At 37.7% G+C, this 23283-nt stretch overlaps 1 long non-coding RNA gene across 1 annotated transcript in view; it reads left to right on the top strand.

Moving 5' to 3' along the window:
* LOC122233168 overlaps positions 1 to 23283 on the top strand; it is a 92636-nt gene that overhangs the window by 37779 nt on the left and 31574 nt on the right. Inside the window, exon 2 of the long non-coding RNA XR_006210652.1 lies at positions 21746 to 21869. This is a non-coding gene — a long non-coding RNA (uncharacterized LOC122233168). The remainder of the gene's footprint in view (positions 1 to 21745; positions 21870 to 23283) is intronic.

The following is a 23283-nucleotide window of genomic DNA, read 5'->3' on the forward strand; positions in this document are numbered from 1 at the left end:
CAACACAGGGGTTAGGGACGGTGACCCCCCTGCACAGTCAAAAATCTGTATAATTTTTGACTCCCCAAAAGCCTAACTAATAGCCTACTGTTGATTGGAAGCATTTCTGATAACATAAATAATTGTTTAACAGATATTTTGTATGTTATGTGCATTATATGCTATATTCTTACAATAAAGCTTGAAAACAGAAAATGTTATTAAAATCATAAGGAAGAGAAAATACATTTATAGTGCTGTATAAAAAAATCATGAAAGTGTACAAGTATATATAAGTGTATAAGCATATAAGTGGACCTGCACCATTCAAACCTATGTTTTTCAAGGGTCAACTGTACTTTCTTCTTAGTACTGGCCACATGGGTAGGTCATTTTTGATTAAGGGGTTGAACAGCATCATATTGTATCATTTTTTTCTTAGTGGGAGAACCAGAGATTCCACTTAGTAGATGGATCTTAATGGCTTAACTCCTCAGGGCTGATACCAGTCAGGTTATTGTCCAATGAATGCAAATTACAAATGCTTACTTTGCTATAGAATAAACTTTATCTTGAAGCATATTTGCTTACTTTGTTTCACTTGAGACTGAACTAGTTTCTTAGGAAAAATAGAACAGAGAAAATAATAAGAGAGAGCGGTAAATTTTGGAAACAGATCCCAGATTTTTAATGACGCCAAAAAGATGGGAAGGCATGTAATTTGTAAAGTACCCTCAGGGCCCTAAAACATGATTAGTCAAACACATAGAAAACATTTCAAACCTTTTCTTAATTGTGACAGATGGTTGAGCAGTACACTTCTGTTTCAAGCTAAAGGATGTTCTGCAAATATATCTGGTTGGAGCCCAGGCTATCCAGGATAGTATCTCATTGCTCAAAGAAGTTTGTGTGTGTAGTAGTGAACTGTTAGAGTTGCTCCCACTGGCTGTCTGGGTGAAACAATCATTGAAACGAAAACCCTTATGTAATAAAATTTCAGCCATGAAGGAATTAAGCCTTCCACATTCCTCTCATTTTAGATATTAAAAAACAATAACACAAACAAATGAAAACTGAGATTTAGATTGGTTAAATGAAATCCTCCAAACCACACAGCTAATTAATTGCAGAGTTGGAACCCAAACTGGAAACACCTCGTTTTTGGTCAAGTGCTATTGCCACTCTCCATCACGCATGTGATGGCACCAGGAGTAATGAATGGCAAAGAGATGAAAAAACAACTCATCCAAATTCCTACAGCTAGTCCACAGACAATTTTGTACACATCCGGATCTTCCCACTTCTGCTTCTAGGATTTCTGGCACTAGACCCCATATGACAGCTTATAAAATAATTCCCAGGGCTCTTAATTCTCTGCATGGGGCAAAGAGAAGAACATCAACTTTGGAATTAAGCAGACCAAAATCCTTTTTTAAAACTTGTTTTTATTTTTTTGTATAGTTGACAGACGACGTTACATGAGTTTCAGGTGATTCAGCTTCTCTATATGTTATGCTATGAGCATCACAAGTGTAGCTACCATCTGTCACCATACAACACTATTAGAATATCATGGACTATATTCTCTATGCTACGCCTTTTATTCCCATAACTTACTCATTCCATAACTGGAAGCCTGCATCTCCCCCCTCCCCTTCACCCATTTTGCCCATTCCCCCACTCCGTCTCCTCTGGCAACTGACAGTTTCTTCTATCTATAGGTCTGGTTTTGCTTTTTGTTTATTTTTTTAAGTTTATTTATTTATTTTGAGAGAGAGAGTGAGAGTGCACAGGAGGGGCAGAGAGAGAGAGAGAATCCTAAGCAGGCTCTGCATGGCCAGACAGAGCCAGATGCTGGGCTCACTGCCACAAAGCATGAGATCATGACTTGAGCTGAAATCAAGAGTCAGGTGCTTAACCAACTGAGCCACCTACGTGCCCCTATTTATTTGTTTTTTTAGATCCCACATATTAGTGAAATCAAGTGGTATTCTAAAATAGACCTAAATTCTAATCTCAACACTATCACTTGCTAGCTGTGTGCACCTTGGCACTATACAAGTCTCATTAAGTATCAGATTATCAGTTAATCATGTATAAAATGGAGACATTAACACCAATATCTTAAGGTTGATATGAGTTCTAACCAAGAAGGTATATAAAATACCTAGCACAGTGTTTGTCATATATTAAGTACTCAGTAGATATTAGTTAAGTCCATTTTCCTCTATGTTGATACAAAAATGTTGATATTCCTTATACTATATATTGCCACTATGTCATTAATTTGGAGGGGGGGAGAAGAAAATCTTCTGTACAAATCATTCGTCTTTAGATCTTTAAGTCAGTTTGCGGGGTGGGGCGGTTGAAATAGGAAGAGGGAATAAAAAGGAAGGTGAAAGGGTGTATCCAGAAAATTCGCACCCATCCACAAGTGAATTGAAACATCTGAAAATATATAGGCTTTGAACTCTGGTGCCATCTGTTTCAGCCCCTGTAATTAGCTGTGATTTATGATACGACCTGTCCTTAGGAAGTCTTTCAAACACCAACTGTACCCAGAACCTTGTAACAGAAACTCACTTCATCCCCTTAGTGTCCGCCCACTCATACATCTGGAAGAAATATGGGTCTCAGACTCCAGTCAAATATGAAACCCTGTGGGGAGAATAAATAGCAATAAGAAGCCATGTAGACTGGGTCCCTTTGGCAAGGAGGTTAGGAGAAGCTGGCTCTTATGTGTATCCTGAGGTTAGGTGTCTCTAACCTGTTACTGCCTTGCATCAGTAAGTCAAAAGGCAATCTCAAATCCTGACCTAGTGAGGTTGTGAGTATTATTCCCATTTTATGGAGAAGTAACTGACCCAGACACTTTATAGAGATTTATGTATTGACCAAGTTCACACAGCTTGCAAGAGACAAAATCAGTATTGCTGATTTAAAGAAAAGAGGGTCCAGAATGGATCATCAGAGCAAGGGTTACAGAGAAGGTATAGGAATTACAGTCAAATGACCCAGGAACAGAAGTGGTAGCCATTGCCTACAATGGGGCTTTAACTTCTCTCAGACGGGTGGAACTACTGAACAGACATGATGAATGCCAACAATGTTGGTAAAAAGCAACTAAAAAGTACCCTCAGTAGAGATTCCTTCTTGGGCCTTTAGAATGTGGGCCTTTGTACAGGCGATTGACTCTATGTGGAACACTCCCATCTCTTCCTAAAAGGATCTGAGACACAAATAAAAATATTAATGATGCTGAAGAGTTTTATCTCTGTTCCACTGAGGAAAAATATTGAAGTTCTCCCAATAATGTGCACAGAGATCATCTGGACATATCAGACTGTAGCCAAAACCTTCATGGCTTAAAGCAACAAAAATTATCTTTTGGTCCTAAATGTCAGAAGTCAGACATGCGTCCCACTGGGTTACAGTCAAGGTGTCTTCAGAGCTGCATTCCCTCTGAGGCTCTCAGGGATGATCTGTTTCCTTACTTTTCCTAGTTCCTCAGGGCCACCTGCCATCCTCACCTTAGTGTCTCTTCTTCCATCTCTAAAGCACATCACTCTGACTCTACTTCCACCATCACACCCCCTCTCCCTGCTCCCAATTATCTTTCTTCCCTATTAACAGGACCCTTGTTACTACAATGAACCTACGTGAGTAATCCAGGATAATCTCCTCATTGCAAAATTCTTGCTTTAGTGACATCTGCAGAGTCCCTTTTACCAGGTAACATATTTATAGTTTCTAGAGATTAGGATGGTGGCGTCGTTGAGGGGCCATTATCCTATTTACTAAACAGGTCTTCATAGAATGTTTCTCCTGATATCCCATATTGGAAATTTCAAAAGCATCAGTGACTTATCCCTCTCATTCTTTCTCATATCCAAACTCTAAAACATCTGAAAACTTTCCTGTCTCTGTCCCATTTGCATCCTAAATTCAGGCTCTTTTAATTTTTTGCATGGATTGTTTCAAAGGCATCCAAACTCAACTTCATGCCAACAGTTTCTCCCTGCCCCGATCCATTTTGCAAAGTTCTTCCAGAGTTATAACTTAACACACAGTTATGTGTCAGACCCTTGTTTAAGGTCATAACCACTCATCACCTAACAGGATAAAATCCATACACCCCAATCTGGCAATCAAAATCCTTTCAATAACCTACTGCAAACTTCTTCCAATCCCAGCCATATAAAACTTTGTACAAAGTTTTATATGCATTACATCCCAGCCACACAAAACTTTGTACAAATTTCCCAGTGAGATCTGTGAGCATTTGAGGATGCTTTGACTTTACTCATTGTATTGCTGAGTGCACTTAATCTTTTTCTTAACCTAGTGGGATTCAAGTCAGCCTTTTAATACACCCACCAACTCTATGAAATTCCCCTTGTCAATTCCTCCAAGTATCTTTTCTCCAAATGCTGTACCCTACCAAACTAGTCATTCCCACGTATGTCCCCAACAATCCCTAGTTCTTTTTTTATTATTGCATCTATGGCGTTGTTTTCTATTACTTGTTATCATTGTATGCTATTTCCCAAACTATGAGCTCATTGAAGAAGGCAGGGACCGAGTCTCATTTTTATTTTTTTATTTTTTTCTGACCAAGTGCTAAATCTAGCCCTAGCTCATGGCTCAAAAACTTTTTATTCTGAGTAAAACTGGGACTCAGACTGGCTCTTGGCAGAGCAGTGTGTTACTGACACCTGGGAATCAACTTACTAGTATTGATATGCATGTTCAATTTTGTTTGGGGGTAGACTGACAAATAAAAAGAAAGAAAGAACAGGTTCTTACATTTACTTTTTTTTTTTTTTACACTGATGTTTGGAGAGATAAAATGAGAAAGTGGAAGACAGGATACACCTGTTGTGATCCAGCCTAAGAGCTAGGTCTGATGTGGATAGAAAGAGCAACAACTGGAAAGAGCTAAAGGGATTACAAGAAGTAATATTGTAAAACTTTAGAGAATAAGTGCTATTTTAGAGGTCCCCAGAGCAGAATTTGACAGAAGTAGATGCAGAGTAATTGTCCTACCCTACCATAGTCTGTAGGATGAGAGGGTTTGGAGCAGTGACCCATGAAAAATCTCTGTTATGACCAAGTAAGAGGGGAAATTATGGCACCCAGCAAAATCTTCACTCTTACCTAAAGTCTCAGTGGTCATACAGGTGCAGAGGGCCTCCTCTCAAGAGATTTTTGGTCATCAGAACTTTGGCAAATATATCATAGCAGAAGAACATGAAAAAATTTATTCAGAACTCATATAAACTCCCTTTTGGGGCTTCTCAGAAATAGTTGTGTTTATTCCAGAAGAATCAAGCAGACAGAGGTTCTGCCATTGTGCAGATTGAACTAGGAGTCATGAGAAGGTTAGTGTTAAAGTTCATGCAACCTTACACTTACCCAAAGCTGATGAGGCCTCAGGTCATTCAGGTTAAATATAAGATTCAATTAATGAATCAATAATAAATACATGTTGGGACAGAGGTCGGAGTTTTTTTGATATTACCAAAATGCAGGTTTTATTTTCAGTACCAGGTCTATCCTTTGCAGGAAATTATGAACTCATGTCACTGAAGGTCTGTTTCATATAGGAGTTAATTATTTTAAAAGCTTACTTCAGTCACTGGCACATATTCTAGATTTGATTCCTGAGCCTTTGTCCTTAACCCAGAATCAACCACAAGTCTATACATTTTTTTCACCCGTGGAGCAGTAATATCATTGAACTACTATTTATCCACTACATGGCATAAAGGAAAGCTAGATATGTAATATGACTTTTACTAGGAGATGAAAGCATAGTGATCTACTTAGCCTTGCTATTAACTAGGGGGAAAACAAAATAGTATACAGAGTTAAAAAATAAATGGAACATTAATATAGTGTATCTATTCTGTTGTGCAAGTGCCTATGAGATGGGAAGTTGAAATATTGTCTAACATTTTGCCAGTAGGGAGAAAAAATAACAGCAGATGGGCCAAGCAGAAGGCAAAACGAAATCATTTTCTATTCTTTTCAGTGTAGTTTTTTGTTTCATTACAGATAGGACTGTGATAGATAATTCTATCTATCTGTGATAATAATTCACAAGACATGCATCAGCTAGCCTTGCAGTTATATTATACATGTGTTTTTTTGAGGGCTACTTTCCCAAGAAAGGTATTAGAATTAAGGTCTTTTCTGGGAGGGATGGTTAAAATAAGGGATCCATGAGGAGTATAAGAATTATGCAAAGATGGTAAAAATGGAGAAGCTTCTACTAGGGAACTGCATTCTGTGATGCCTCTGTCCTGCATTTAATGTTGACTGATTTTACCCATGAAGATGTTTATTAGTTATCATGCACTACTGTGATCTTGTTCAATTTGTCATCAGGAGCAAAGTGGTGTAACAGCAAAGGCAACAGATGTTGGGGATGACAAGCCAAATTATTGGAAACTCAGCCAATAATTTCCCCTCAAAAGTAAATGGTTTGACTTTATAATCTCCTGAATTCATTTCTTTCATGAGCAGCCCATGGGTTTGCACTGTTGAATTGGAATGCCATCTGTTTCCTGGATGCAGATAACCTTGATTCCTGCCCCACATGATAAGTCCACCCGTCACAGTTCAACTAGCATTCTCTTGTTTTTGCAAACCACTTCTTCAAACTGCAGCATTCTCCGTCAGGACCGCAACTGGAAGACTGATAACATTCCCCCAGGAAATTGGCATGGTTTAGCAGGCCTACTTCAAATCCAAAGCTTTGAATCACACATTGTCCAGCCTATTTTTAAAATGTATTTGTAATGGTAGCAAAGCATGTTTATAAAAAGTCTCTGTAAACTTTTATGTTGAGACACACTCACTTATTACTAATGGAAGCTAGTTTTATTTAAATAATACCTTATACCAGATTGCTATTGGCCAAATATTTATTAATTCATATTGGTTATAACAATCCTGTGATGATTATTCATGATTTACAGAGGAGGAAATCAAGACCTTGATAATTTATTTATGAATTTTTTCTTTCTCTTTTTTCTTTTTTCTTTTTTTAGAGTGAGAGAGAGTGGGAGAGAGGGAAAGAGGGAGAAAGAGTGAGAGAGAGAGAGAGAGAGAGAGAGAAAGAGAGAATCCCACACAAGCTCCACGATCCCATGTCCCTGGGATCATGACCTGAGCCAAATCAAGAGTTGGACATTCAATCAACTGAGCCACCCATGTGCCCTATTTATCAAGTCTTATTGAGAATTTCCTGGGTGTGTTGGATAGGAAAGGCACTAAGGGTATAGCTTATCAATATAGTGGGTATAGATTCTATCCCCATGAGTCTTAAATCTAGTAGAGGAGACAGGGCTTAAATATGTTATATTGTTAATTATGACAAATTATATGAAGAAAATAAAAGGGTGTGAGCAAAGATAACAACAAGATGGCTTAATTTAGATGAGAAGGTCAGGAAAGCCTTCTCTGAAGAAGGGACATTGAAGGTGACACCACAGAGATGATTGGGAGTTATCTGGGCAAAAATACAAGGAAGACTGGGCTAGGCAGGCCTTCAGGAAGGCTTCAGTTGGGAAAGATGTTAACCTTTTCCAAGAATGGAGGAGAGATAAGTGAAATGGCTTAAAAGTAAACCAAAAGAAACGTGGCACGAGGAAAAACAAAGTAGGAAACAGGACATATTATGGGGTCACATTAAAGATCTGCCTGACTTGCCCAATGTCACACAAATAAAAGAAGGCCTCACTGAGACTGGGTGCTGTCTCTTGACTTCTGTTCTATTTCTCTTTACCTCTTTATGGTGCTGTCTTCATTAAAGAAAGAAATGAAGTACTCATATAGGATCATAGATGTGCATAGATGAATGGATGCTGCTGTGGAAACAAACAAAACAATAAACCAACTTGTTGCTCCTTCAGGTTTGTCCCCTGAAAATGTGTTTTGTTGTTTCTGTTTGGTTTGCTGGAGGACTTGGGTTGGTCATGTGATGATACATTGGTGAATGACCACCTTGTTTTCCAAATTAATCATGGGTAGAATCATTGCTTTACATGAGCAGCTTTGTGTCATTGTTACTCTGAGTCAGATAGTTCATTTCTTTGGGGACAAGTTCCCTTGCCTGTAAGAAGAGACGGCTGAGAGAAGTTCCTAAGAAGCCTTTATCAATTGCTCCTGGCAGTTATCTGCCAACCACAAGGGTAATCAGCCTTAAGATGCAGTTGCCCTGTAGATAACAGAGTGGAAAGAAAGAACATAAACCCTTAATGAAATCACTGAGCCTTTGTATCAGTCAGTGTCAAAACTTGTTCTACCTCTCTGCTTTCTGTAATGGGAATTAAAATAATAATGAAGGCATTTCAAATTAAGCTGATGGAAGCAGATTTCTCTATAGTTGAAACCATCAGTGTATATATCTTTTCTATTTTAACATAAATTCAAGGCTGTATTACATGTGTTCTAGTATATTCTGGTCTTGTTAGTACAAATTTCAAAGGCATATTTTTTTGAGAACTTCAAGAGTGTAAAATTTTATTCTAGGCAAAGATGAATGAGGTGGGCTCTTTTCCCTAGAGTTGCATACAAACATGAAAGGGAACAAATGAAATTTACAAATGCCAGTTATCTAAGGCAGAATACATATGTATTATGAGCATGTGTAAGATGTGTTGCCTAGTAATCCCACTTATGACCCTATTTGTCCCTTTCCATATGATTTTTTATTGTTTATATTATTTAATAAGTCAAATCCAGACCTTAATTGAGCCAGCAGATATTTTTCAGGGAAAGGTACTTTATTTTTATGATACATACATGTATACATTTAGACTCTGAAAGTTGTAATATTGTTTCCCTTTTCTCCCCATACACTGTAATTCTCTATATCAACTGTAACATAGTTAAATAGTGTGCTCTAAAAATAAAATCAAGGGCATCAGGATGGCTTACTTGGTTGAGCATCCAACTCTTGATTTTGGCTCAAGTCATGATCCCAGGGTCATGTTGGGCTCTGTGCTGAACATAGAACTGTTTAAGTTTCTCTCTCTCTCTATCTCTCTCTCTCTCTCTCTCCTTCTGCCCCTCTCCCCCACTTGTGCTTTTTCTCTATATAAAGAATAAAAATAAAAATAAATAAAAATAAAAATAAAAAATAAAAATAAAATTAATGTACACTCATAACCTCAGAATGTAACCTTATTTGGAGATAGAATCTTTGTAGGTATGATCAAGGTAAGGACTAAAATGAGAGAGTGGTTGTTGAACTATATTTCTTACCTAAGAAGACATTTTTAAAAATGAGAATCCTTCTGGACTGTGGGTGGAAGATGAGCTGAAGAGCAGCCAAACAGATGGTGCTGAAGGAAGTCTCTAAGATGGAATTCTGAACTCACATCCAGTTAGCATTACAAGACAGGGTGGCAGGAGACCCTCAACATGTTTGGTGACCCAGTAATAGAGGAGAGCTAGACGATCCCCTTCAAAAATAACAGTAACTGTAATCAAGATGGAACCTTGGGAGACCATAGCAGGAGTTTCCCAGCCTACCATAAGATAGGCACAGTAGAGCTGGTTGCCTAGGATTTCAGTACTAAATTACCTAAAGCAGCCCTGCTTATTTCCCATAGCCCCAGGGAGGCCTCATACCTTCCAGCCCCTGAGATTAACAAGGAAGTTATCTGGGAATAGACAGCTGTAGACCTTCTATGAGGTTTCCTAGATGCAGAGTACTACCAAATGCAAACATGAACACCACAGCAGTTACTAGATGAAGGAATGGAAATGGCGTCTACATTTCATGGATGCAGGTCTGTGTTCCATATTTGCTTCTCCTGTTATCCTGATGCCATGTAGTTGCCTTACCCTACACCCAACATTCCCCCTGCATTGGGATGCAATTGTAGGAAGAAGTGGAAGGGAGGAAATATCCATTTGAGGTAATCACACTGAAATGACTAAGAGCAAACCTGAATTTACTGGTTTAGCTAGAATTGCCCAAATCAAGTTTCTCTGACATCAGGTTAAAGAGTAGCTTTAAATAGAGATTAAGTTTAATTATAAACATGACACCTAATCTCCCTATTTTGTCATCCAAAGTCTGTGGACTTCGTAATTGTGTCACTGTACAATAAAGAGTAAATTAGTTGTAAGAAAGCAAATATATTTATATTTGTTATAAATAGCCTTACCCACTATAAAATTGAATATTGGATAGAAAATAACTCGGTCTTTGTATATCCTCTAACAACACATAGTCTGTGTGATATTACCTCTTTTCCAATGTGTAATGATAATACACAATATTCTATATGCAGTTTTTTACACCAACGTGTTTTCTTTTTCTCACTTTCCAAGGTGAGATTATTGTAAGCAGAACTTTAACAAAGCCATACACAGATTTTATAAAATGAAAAAATAAAAACATCCTAAACATTTAAATAGAGACTCACAATCAAGTAAATGATGATATATTGTGAATTACTGTCAGTTACTAAAAGTCAGAATTTCAAAAAATATTTAACACTGGGAAAAAGCACTCAGGTTACATCAATCTGGCAATGATATGGAAGGTTAATCATATAATATGCTCTGCTACTTTTTAATTTTAGTATATTTATTCCTTTCTCATCTGGGTAAAATACATTTGTTCTTCATCCATACATAAATGTCACCTGTTCACTGATTATCACTCAAAATGAATCAAAATCATCCTCCTATGTGCTTCATCTATGCTCTGCACTTAGATTTCATTACACTGGTGGTTTGTCTTATTTCTAATCTTGCTGTGTCCTCCTTATCTTTGTATCGACAACCACTAGCATTGAGATTATCCCAGTTAGCTGCTCAGTTCTTGTTGATTGCATAAAAAAAGACACAGGACGCTGAGTTTAGATCATATATGCAAAACAAGATTTTTGGTTAATTGAGGAGTTTGCACTTTAAATGGGAATTGTCAATATTGATAAACACTAAAAAGAAGAGGCAAAAGAAAAGGAAAACTGACATTGATTTCAGAATTTGCACACAAATTTATTGAACATTCATAAAGTGAAGGCTTCAGGAAATGGCATGGAAACTCTGATCACATATTTGAAGGAGGGTATCTTTCTTGCATGGATTCTGTCAAGAGGTCAGTTGATCAATTAGAGAGCTGTCACATCAGCAATTTATCTTAAAGCTAGACTGCTCTTATCAGCAAATTGTTTGATTAGCATTAAAGTCACAAGACTGTTTTTCATTTGAATTGTTTTTCCTTTGTTAATTTTCCAGAGGGGATGGGAGGTATAGCTCCAGGGTAGAACATTTGACTGCAGAGAGGAGGAAATTAACTAAAATGAAGAAGAAATTGTATAAAGAAACTAAGTATGGACTAATCATTAAAACTACACATGCCACTTATTTCTGTTATTTATCAAGAATTCAAATTGGGCTTTCATTAATATTATACCTCAAACTCCAATTGTAAATCTATACCCTGACTAATATGATAAACATAGTCTGGGACATAGTTCTGATTCTCAATATATACTACTTTTAGCTCTCTTAAGCTCTATTTGTGGTAATTGCTAGTTTAAATTTCTGCTAATAATGGAATGCTTATGAGATCTTGATTGGGTCTTTCAGTATTTGTCATGGGTCTAACTAAAAAACTCTGAAGTTCTTTCTTACATTAGGCAGGATTGAGGTATTCTGTAGTTTGGGTTCACAGAAAACTGACAAAGCATTAAGGGTTGACAGATCCTTCCTCTTGGGCCCCTCAAATCCCTATCATGCAAATTAGAGGTCTGCTCAATTGTAACTAACTAGTAGTGTGAACCAGCCATATTCTAGGACCTTAAGGAGAAATCTGAAGTAGATGAACCAAGAATCTGGGACATTTAGAGCCAGAATTTATTTCTGCTTAATTTTTTGCCCTTCTGCTCCTGCCTGCTAAGTGATGATTTAAAAGTACCCCGAAGAATGAGACCCAGCAGTACCTCCATATGAGCACAAGTCCAGCCTCTGGACCCATGTCCTATTGCAATCTTACTGTTTTGAGTCATGAGCTTATTAGCTCTGACTTGTGTTGTCTTTTAGGTTTCTGCTGCCTCCATGAAAGTAATGGAATCATAGGCCAGGACTACAGCCATTATCTAACCCAGGGGTTCTCCATAGGAATAGTAGCGCTTTCTGGGGAACATTTGAGAAATTTGTGGGTGTATGTTTTGATTGTTGCAGTTACTGAGAATCTGACTCGTATGTAGTGTGTGGGAGTCAGAGATGCCCTGTAATGTGTGGGACAGCTACCCAAAATGAAGACTCACCTCGCATCCTAGGTGATTTGCAAATATCCTTTGAAGATCAGTGGTTCTCAAACTTCAGCCTGCATCACTTGGAGGGCTTATTAAATTTTTTTTTCAACGTTTTTTATTTATTTTGGGGACAGAGAGAGACAGAGCATGAACGGGGGAGGGGCAGAGAAAGAGGGAGACACAGAATCGGAAACAGGTTCCAGGCTCCGAGCCATCAGCCCAGAGCCTGACGCGGGGCTCGAACTCACAGACCGCGAGATCGTGACCTGGCTGAAGTCGGACGCTTAACCGACTGCGCCACCCAGGCGCCCCTTGGAGGGCTTATTAAAGCACAGAGTGGTGGTCCCCACCCCTCACCCCCAATTTTGATTCAGTGTGCCTTAGAATGGGGCCAGAGAATGTGCATTTCTAACAAGTTCCTAGGCGATGCTGATGCTGCTGGTCCAGGGACCACACTTCGAGACCTATAGGTCTAGATGGGTAGTCTTCTAGGTAGGAAATCTATTTATAGTTCTGAGTCAGGAAACTAGATTTATTTTTCATATAAATGGCTATTTTGGGGGGCATCTGGGTGGCTCAGTCAGTTAAGCATCCGACTTCAGCTGGGGTCATGATGTAGAGCCTGCTTCAGATTCTGTGTCTTCCTCTCTCTCTGCCCCTCCCCAGCTTGCTGTCTGTCTCTCTCTCTCAAAAAAATAAATAAACATTAAAAAGATTTTTTTAAATAGCTGTTGTTGCATGGTTTTAATATACACTGAATATTTTAGTACTGCAGCTACCATATAACTTAAGAGATTTAAATTTTGTTGTGTTTAGGCTTTCAGAGAGGATTTCAGAAAATCCTATCACCCAAATTAGTCATCACCAATGCCAATGACAGCACCCGTACCACAAACCTCTACCAGCCTGCACTTACAGCTTTTGCATGTAAATATGTAACAAAGGAGATTTGAAACTTCTTGTAACAAACTTAGAACTAAATGTTATTAAATCAGTAAAGAGCTCAGAAACCACAGATTTCTCCATATTTCACTAATATGTTATTTCAAAATATTTATAAACACCCTAGAGCAGCACAGATATAAAACAGCCAACCTATTATAACACAGATGTAAAAATTACATATTAAAATCATTAATTTGTTTTGAGTATGCAGGTTGGTTTTTAATCTTTTTTTTTTTTATTTCAGTTTTTATTTGAGAGAGAGAGAGCATGAGCAGGGGAGAAGGGCAGAGAGAGAGAGAGACAGACACACAGACAGACAGAATCTTAAGCAGGCTCCACGGTCAGCAGGGAGCCGAAGCAGGGCTCAAACCCACAAGCCTGAGAGCATGACCTGAGCCGAAATCAAGAGTTGGATGCTCAACCAACTGAGCCACCCAGGTGCCTCAGCTGGTTTTTGATCTTATTCTAATATTGTTCTCAGAGGTCTATTACACATCTCCTCAACATCCTTTTCATTACTGTTTACTTTCCCAGTCCATTCCCCACCACATGTCAAAAGATACAGTTTCTAAGGTCCTTTCAAGTATTACAGACCCATGGAAAGATTGCAACATAAGGCATAACTGTTTTTTTCTATTGCTACCTTTTCCCATGTCACAAAATAATTATTTGGATATTACACTTGAAAATAGGATGCACTTCACTTGCAATTATAATATGTGCCCTCCTTGTATCTACTCCTCCATCTCCACTTTGTCTTGGCATGTTAGCTTGTTTTCAGTTAAGGTTATTTCTCTCCTTTTCCTACCATGTACAAATAAGTCTGATCTTTTTTTTTTAATTGACTCTGACACTATTTTGCTTATTTAAATGTGCACTCTTGTCTCTTATTTTCCTATATTTCTTCTGTGGAATGTTTCCTGACCACCTGGCATGAAATAAATCCAAACATTCATCATAAGGAAGTGCAGTTCTCTGACCACTTCAATATGTCATGCCATAACTGAACATTTGCCTACTGAAATATACATATTATTTTGTTATGAGTTACTTTCTTTTAATTTTTTTTTATTAGTTTGCTTTATGTTTGAGAGGCAGAGAGACAGAGAGACATGTGGGAGAGGGGTAGAGAGAGAGGGAGACACAGAATCGGAAGCAGGCTCCAGGCTCTGAGCTGTCAGCACAGAGCCCAACGCGGGGCTTGAACCCATGAACTGTGAGATCATGACCTGAGCTGAAGTCAGACATTTAAAAGACTGAGCCACCCAGGTGCCCCAACTCACTTACATTACTCAGGAAAGGAACCATATGTCACTAACAGTCACTCTGAAGACTCAGCAGACTTAAAGAGCAGCCACTATTCCTTTTCCTGGCCTTCTGAGTTCAGAGCAGAGAGAGGAAAGAGAAGCAGTCTGGGGCTGGGGAGGAGGAAGGTAGTTAAGCTCTCACTTAACTGCTGATACAAAATCTCTCTCAGAGCTGGCAGATGTTTAAAAATGACTCCATTCCGTCAGGAATGGGAAAAGATATTTGTAATGACATATCAGACAAAGGGCTAGTATCCAAAATCTATAAAGAACTCACCAAACTCCACACCCGAGAAACAGATAATCCAGTGAAGAAATGGGCAGAAAACATGAATAGACACTTCTGTAAAGAAGACATCCAGATAGCCAACAGGCAAATGAAAAGATGCTCAATGTGGCTCCTCATCAGGGAAATACAAATCAAAACCACACTCAGATATCACCTCACGCCAGTCAGAGTGGCTAAAATGAACAAATCAGGAGACTATAGATGCTGGAAAGGATGTGGAGAAACGGGAACCCTCTTGCACTGTTGGAAACTGTGAGATGAGGGCCTAAGCCAAACCAGTCGCCCAACCAGCTGAGCCACCCGGGCGCCCCGATGAGTTACTTTCTTTTAAATTCATCTGTATAGTTAGGGTATTATACCTATTTTGTGGGTAATTATATCTGTAGTAGATTATATTATACATAAACTTCATTTCAGGATAACAAAGAAGGCATTGAAATATTTGTTATAAAAGGGATGCTGGCCCTGATAGAGCTGAGAACCAGTGATCTAGTCCAATCTCTGTGGTTATTTTTTGTATAAATTAGGTTCATAGTGAATATTTTAAATATATTTACCTAAGAAACCACAGCTATTTAGAGAAACTGACTCTTCTAAAATCTGTACCAATTTCAAATCCAGTGATCCTACAACTAGAATAAAAGTAATGTAGTTGTTTTGTTCTTTTTCTTACTTCAGTGTAAGAGGCAAGAAGTTGAGTACAGAGATTAATGTAATTTCTGATCATGGATGATAACAGCAACTGAATTTTTGTTATGGCTTCGGGTATAATTTTTCTATGGCAAATTTCACTTATTGGTTTTCTCCACCTGAAATCTATAAATCCACATGTTCTTGTTTGACTTAAAGAAATTGTGTTGTAGATGATCCCTTTTTCATTATAGCATACCTTTGATCTGCCTTCAAATGCTAAGAAATTGGTTCAGGCAGCATTTTGAAAGGGATACATTTCCCAGGAAAAGGCACAGAAATAGAGGCAATCATCTTCAACTGACAGAAAAGAGTGGTGAACTCAAAAGGGCTGAAAACTTAATCAATACTGAATCAGACTAAGCACAATGAAGTACCAGATTATTAGATAGCAGCCTTCAAAAGTGCAATACTTACAATCCAGGAGGAGCCTGGGAGCTTTGAAAGCTTGGCTCAGCATTTATTAAGCACTCCCATTGCACACATCATGGATTGCTGAGAGTTGGTCAAAAGTTTACTACCACCGAATGCAATAATTGAATATGTCTTTGTGTGTGACCTGGAGAAATGAATCATTTTCACCAGCTTATATTTTTTTAAACTCATTACCTTAGCCTTCTGTAGAATCAATGCCACTGCATTGGTTTTATTGCTGTTATTACTGTTGTTATTGTTGTTTTATGGCTATATTTTTTTTGTTTTTTTATGTGGGGCTTTCAGCAATAAGGTCATTATTAGAAACAGGAACATGAAATTAGGGCAAGAAAAAGCTTTGATTATTCTAAGGAACCACATAATTTTGTTTTCTTCTCTCTGATCATAAGAAATATGTAACACATGTAGTCTCTCATCTTTTCTTCCAAAAAACTCAGAACCCAACTTGGAATACAACTGCAGGAAATATTTAGGCCTTCACTGTTGGCATATTTGTCTTTTCTTTCCCACTCCTCTAATTTTTTCTATTTCATTATAATTTCATAGAATTAATTATTGTTGTAGTACACCTTAAGTCTTTCATTGAATGATGTGGAGGGCAGACAAACAGATTTGAATAAATAGGGTCAAAATGCCTGTCCCACAGGCAACCACTTTGATTTTGATAATGCAGGAGCTTAGTTTCTTTTTTAAGTTTCCATTTATCTTAAACCTGAGAAATAGATATTCTGTCTTAGAAAACACAAACACCCAAGAGCATTTGCTTGGAGCATTCAGAAGGGATAACTAGGGAAGGAACATTAGGTAATAGAATAGATTTTGTATCTAATGAAAGAACATTCTCAAACAAAATTAAATAATTCACGAAGCTACCTTAGTCCATAGCTTGACACAGGAAGAAGAACAGTGAGAGTACAACCTGCCTGTGTCCCAGCAGGGAAAAGGAGAGGCAAAGGGGTAAGGGTATCCTGGAATTAATAAGCTTACAAGTGAGCCAACATTGCCTCTAACTGTCATGATCTTGGCTCTGAACTTTTGTAAATCTCTTAGGGAAAGTAAAGGCTATCATGAGAGAAAATAACACCATAGTTAGTGGAAGTGTCTCTGAAGAAACAACATGTAAACAGAGACTGGAAGGGTAAATCCAGCCAGCCAGGTGAAGAGTGGGCTGTGGAGAACATTCCAGGCAGAGAACAGAGGTCCCAACGTAGGAGAGCACTTGATGCATTTGAAGAATAGGAAAGACCAGGATGGCAGAAATATAATGAGCAAGAGTAAAAACAGTATTAACACTAAGTTGAAGACATGGTTGTAGGGAGGTTTTAAACAGGGCAAAATAATCTGATTTGCATCTTTTATTTTCTTTATTTTTTCTAAGTTTATTTATTTATTTATTTTGGGAGAGAGAGAACACACGTAGGAGGGGCAGAGAGAAAGGAAGAAGAGAGAATCCCAAGCAGGCTCCACACTGTCAGCATGGAGCCCAATGCAGGACTCAAGCTCACTAACCATAAGATCATGACCTGGGCTGAAACCAAGAGTTGGATGCTTAACCGACTGAGCCACCCAGGCACCCCTTTATTTTATGTATGTATGTATGTATGTGTGTATGTATGTATATATGTATTTATTGAGAGAGAGAGCACACACATGCACAGGGTGAAGGTGCAGAGGGAGAGGGAGAGAGAGAATCTTAAGCAGGCTCCATGACAGTGTGGAGCCTGACACAAGGCTCAATCTCATGACCGTGAGATCATAACCTGAGCTGAAGTCAAGAGTCAGATGCTTAAGCAACTGAGCCACCCAGGTACCCTGATTTGCATTTTTGAAATATCACTTTGGCTTCCATGTATAGAATAAACTGTGTGTGTTGAGAAAAGGAAGGTGGGCAAGAGAAAAAAGCGGGTAAGAGACTATGCAGTACTCTGCGTGAGAAAGGATGGAGATGATATCTGCAAAGGTGGCAAGTGGGGGCCAGGTTCTGGATGTATTTTGAAGATAGAATTGACAAACAGAATGAACATGATAAGAGGGTAGAATGTTTAAAAATGGTTCTCAGGTTTTTGGCACGAACATCTAAGTGGATTATGATATTTAACTCAATAAGAAGATTGAGGGGAATTGTTAGAATAGAGTAGGAAAGTGGTGATAGGTTTCATTTGGGGCATCCTCATCTTGGCATGTCTATAAGACCTCTCAGAGGAGATGCCAGGTAGTTCATTGGATAAATAATCCTGAGTTTCAGATCTGAAGTAAAGATATACATTCTGGAGTCAATGGCATGTACACAGCTTTAACAGTCATAGTAATAAATGCTATCACCTAGGGAGAGAGTATAGAAAAGAAGAAAATTTAGGACAGAGTTCCATACTTTCCTGTATCGTCTCTTCCTTCTATCCCTTCTCTCCTTGGAGTAAGCCAAGGGAAAAAAATATAAAGAAACTTGCGCTCCATCAGGTGCTAGACTGTGATTGAGTGGGTGATATTTCCTCATCATCCAGCAGTCAGTAATGCAAATTCTGTTAATTGATTCAGTGGAAGATTTGCTTGATAACTGGATGCTGGTCTTTTTTTTTTTTTTTTAAGTTTATTTATTTTGATAGAAAGAGTGAGGACGAGCAGGGGAGGAGCAGAGAGAGAGGGAGAGATAGAATCCCAAACAGGCTCCACACTGTTAGTGCAGAACCCAGTGTGGGGCTTGAACTCAGGAACCACAAGATCATGACTTGAGCCAAAACCAACAATTGGATCCTTAACCAACTGAGCCAGCCAGACGCCCCTGGATTGTGATTTTATAACAACCTTATCTCATGGGGGGTTTTAGTTTGTTTTTGTCTTTGCATTTTTGCACTCCATTTCCTACTCATTTGATCAGGGAAAAATACCAAGAATCCATAATTCTAATTTTTCTATTATTGCCACCACTGTCTTTGGACAAAATGAACAAAGACCATGGGATCAAGAAAGGCAGCCAGCAGAAGGAGTCACAATAATAAAAAGGAAGCCTGAAGGAAATAGATCTACTTAGGATTTTCAATATTTACAAAGTAAATCGCCTTTGATTTTCCTACAGAAAATATTTGGGATAGAGTTACATGAAATCCCAATACCTCAGGTATCATGCAGACACTGGAAGCAGGGGAAATAGCAATAAGCCTTCAATGATCTTACACTGTATTTCATAGTGCATTGTACATTATTTAACTTTCAGAACAGCACACACTTTTTTTTTTTAATCTCCCATTTTACAGGTACAGCAATTAAGGCTAGTTTGTCCTGCAACATCCAAAAATAAGAGAAGATTTAGTATAACATTTTGTATAATAGCTATGTTTAAGGGTTAAGTGATGGGGTATGAGATATATATATCTATATATATATATATATCTATATATATATACCTATATATATAGATATAGATATATATATAAAGGCAGAATCTCAGAGTCATGTCATAGAATTAAACCTTGTTTTTATATAATTAAACAGATTTCTTGGTTATAGCCAGAGTCCTCACAAACTAAAATCCATAGCCATTTTTAAAAAAGCCCAGAAGAGTGAAACATACATTGCTTTTTAATCTTTTCTAAAGATATCAAAGGAGTTTCAGTCACATCTACAAAAAATGTTAAATGAGACTTTACACCAAATTAATTATTGGGGAAAAAGAAAAAAAACAAATTTTAGAAAATTGAGAGATAGCATCAAATTCTGTTCTCTAAAGAGGTCCCTGTACAATTAGATTTAGTACATTACCTGACTGTGTGTTTGAAGTAGTCTTTTAATAGAGATGCAAAACAGGAATCTGGGCTAGTTCTAGGATAATGGCTAAGTGTTCAGTAGGGATGGATGTTAAGTACTCCAGTTTATTACATTCTGTTTATTGCATTTTGAATACCTTAAAATGACAATTTAATGTAGCTGAAATTATAAAGAGTGGATTTTCTGCCAGCCACTTTTTAGCAAAAACCTGTGAGATATGACCAGAGATCAGAGGCTAAGTCTTTATTACATTATGGAAACAAGAATGAATTTCTAAAAATGAAAGGGCAACTCCCAGCTGTGAAGAGTTTTATGTTTGTTTTTAACAGAGTTTCACTCCCAAGCCATGACTTACATTTAAGAGCTTCCCACTCCAGAACAGACCCTTGAGGCAGGGAGTTTTAAATCATAAACGTAAGGAAACATTGATTTGTTGAAACTTTTGAGGCATTAAATATAGCCTTTGTGTGACCTTAGCCAGGATGGGAAAACATTGGTCAATCATGAAACACTGACTCACTGGAAGGTAAAAACCTTCAGTAGACTATCACAGCCAAGAGAAAAATTTCATGTGATGAGGTGTTTTTTTGTATTTGTTTTCAGGAAAAATATAAAATATGATATATCCTGGCTTTAAAAAGTAAGCACAGGAAACATAAAACCTGTATCTTTTAATTCTTCTTGTAATGGGATGATTCAACAACAACAAAAATACATTTATTACTATTATTGATATTTAAGGGAAGGAGGGGAAACAGGCAAAAGAAAAAAAAAAAGATGAGATAAATAAGAGAGTTAAGGTAGAGATCGAAGAGTGTTTCCACCTGAGAAGCAGGGAGGAGAGAGAGAGAGAGAGAGAGAGAGAGAGAGAGAGAGAGAGAGAACATATGCTAAAACATGTGCTTAAAGAACATCTTTATTATTAGGAATAGGTTTTGCTGAAGATAACTGAAAAAACCAAAATAACAGTGGCTTAAACAAAGTAGATATTTATTTCTCTCTCACATGAAAGCTTGCGCAGGCAGGACAGCTCTAGCATTGGGGGTCCCACAACCATCAGCAACCCTAGCTCATTCACTCACATCGACCTGCCCCTGGTAATAATGGCGCCACATGCATCGGGGTGGCTGTTCAGAGGCTCCCTCACCAAGTTCATATTCTAACCGTTCTTTGGGAGTACTGGACAAGGAAAAGCATGCCTTCTTCCATTAGCCAAGTTTTCCTAAAGTTGCATGTTTTGCTTAGTCCCGTGGCCATACCTAGATGTAAACGAGTCCCTGGAATGTAAACATTATTTCAAGTTTCAAATTGGAGTTTCTGTCACTAAGTAAAAAGGAAAGAATTGATATTTCTACACACAATTAGTATTCATTTCCACCAAAACTCATCATTTAATCATATTTTCTGGGATCACAAAAATTAGGTTTTTTCAAAGTTATAATAAACGAATATGTCCCCATTCTTCTGAACAGTCATATTTCTCTATGTTTAATCATTAAGTAATATTTTGGAAGATAATCTGCATCTTCCCATGAAATTTTGAAATTTTTCTTTAGTTGTAGAAAGGAATTACTTTGAGATTTTAAAAGTTAATCTGAGGCTCTTATACTGTTCAGTAAATTTACTATGTCTGCTCATATCCTTAGTATTTTCTTTCTCCTACAAAGCTAATTTTCAGGAGAATCTTTTGGTGTGATTAGCAAAAGCATCCAAATTTCATGTATTCTTTCAAAAAAGATCAATTATTAAGTGTAATATTAAATGTAATTAAGTTGTTTCTTTTTGTGACACTATATGCAAAAATATAACTAAGGAGAAAATGTCATTTGTAATGCATATGCCCCCATTTAGAATTAAGGAAATAAAGCTATTCCTTCTATTGGGAATGACTCTAAAGTAACTTATGTTGAAGAAAAAATAACACCAAGAATTATACTTATGTAGTATTTACCAACATTGGAATGCATAATCAAATTTGGATGACTAGACTGTTACATGACTTTCAAGGCTAGGCTATGAAAAGTTTCTGCCTGGCTTTCTCTTTCTTTCAGGACATGAACCCTTGCAGCTCTGAGTTCTCATGTAAGAGCCCAGCTAGCCATGCTACCATGCTCGAGACTCTGAGGGAAACTACAATGAAACAGAGCAAGATGCCCAAGAAGCCCCAGTTATGAGGTAAGGCGGTGACAGAGAGGCTCGACATAACCTTCTTCTAGCCCCTAAACCGGTATTATCTAAGATGGGACAGGATGTGCCAATGTTTACTGAATCCATTGATTTGCTACCTATTTCTGCTGATTTATCTGATCAAAATTTATGCAATGATGATCTGGGATCAATCTCTGGAAAATTTGAAGTGAGAGGTTAAAAAAACTTGAAGGCTTAAAAAGCATAGGTGGTATATTTATTTTACTTCAAAAAGTAAAAATAAAATAATTCACTGAACAAAACAAAGGCTTTCTGAGGCTTTGAACTTTTATTACAAGAAAGTCTTCCTCTTTTTTGGAAAAGAAGAAAAATGATATCTAGATTAGGTATAAATGCAATGGAAATAAAAATATATAGTTGTAGAGCCCTTTCATAGTTATTATTTTATTCAAACTCCATGGCAGTTCTCTATTTCCACTCTAGAGATGAAGAAACTGAGGCTTCAGGGAGGCAAAGAATATCCCTGTTCAAGAACCACTTCTTTGGGGTGCCTGAGTGGCTCAGACGGTTGAGCGTCTGACTTCAACTCAGGTCATGATCTCATGGTTCATGAGTTCGAGCCCTGCATCAGGCTTGGTGCTGACAGCTCAGAGCCTGGAGCCTGCTTTAGATTCTGTGTCTCCCTCTCTCTCTGCCCCTCCCCTGCTCATGCTCTATCTCTGTCTCTCAAAAATAAATAAATGTTAAAAAAGTTAAAAACAAACAAACAAACCAACTTCCTCTACAGCCACACTAATTCAACTCTCCTTTATGAGTGTTTACAGGACCATGTTCTTCTCCTTCATAGGGTTATAACATTTACAAATTGCGTTTATTTGTGTGAATAGTTAAATATTAAATTTGTCTTCTCTACAAGATTGTACATTTCATTAGAGCATTACTGTCTGTTTTGGCTAACCATTGTAATCTGCAGCATCTCCCATATGTCTAGTTTATTATTAACATTCAGTAATATTTTATGAATGAATTAACGAAGTCATCCTCTCCAATATCAATGAAATAATATCCAAAAAACAGCAAACTAACAGCAAACTATCAAAGTGAATCTGAACTTCCAAATCTATAGCTTTTCAAGTATTTTAAGAAGACTTTCTCTCCAGACTATTTATGGTGAAATACCTTGCAAGTTCACAAGATATTTAGAATGCTCTTCTGGGGTGCCAGGGTGGCTCAGTCTGTTAAGCATCCAACTGATTTCAACTCAGGTCGTGATGTCGCAGTTTGTGAGTTCTAGCTGCACATGGGGCTCTGCACTGGCAGTGTGGAGCCTGCTTAGGATTATCTCTCTCTCCCCCTCTCTCTCTGCCCCTCCACTGCTCTCTCTCTCTCTCTGAAAATAAATAAAGGTAAAGAAAATTTTAAAATAATAAAATAAAATGTC

This window comes from Panthera tigris, chromosome D4 (genome assembly GCF_018350195.1).
Source record: "Panthera tigris isolate Pti1 chromosome D4, P.tigris_Pti1_mat1.1, whole genome shotgun sequence".
Lineage (NCBI taxonomy): Eukaryota > Metazoa > Chordata > Mammalia > Carnivora > Felidae > Panthera > Panthera tigris.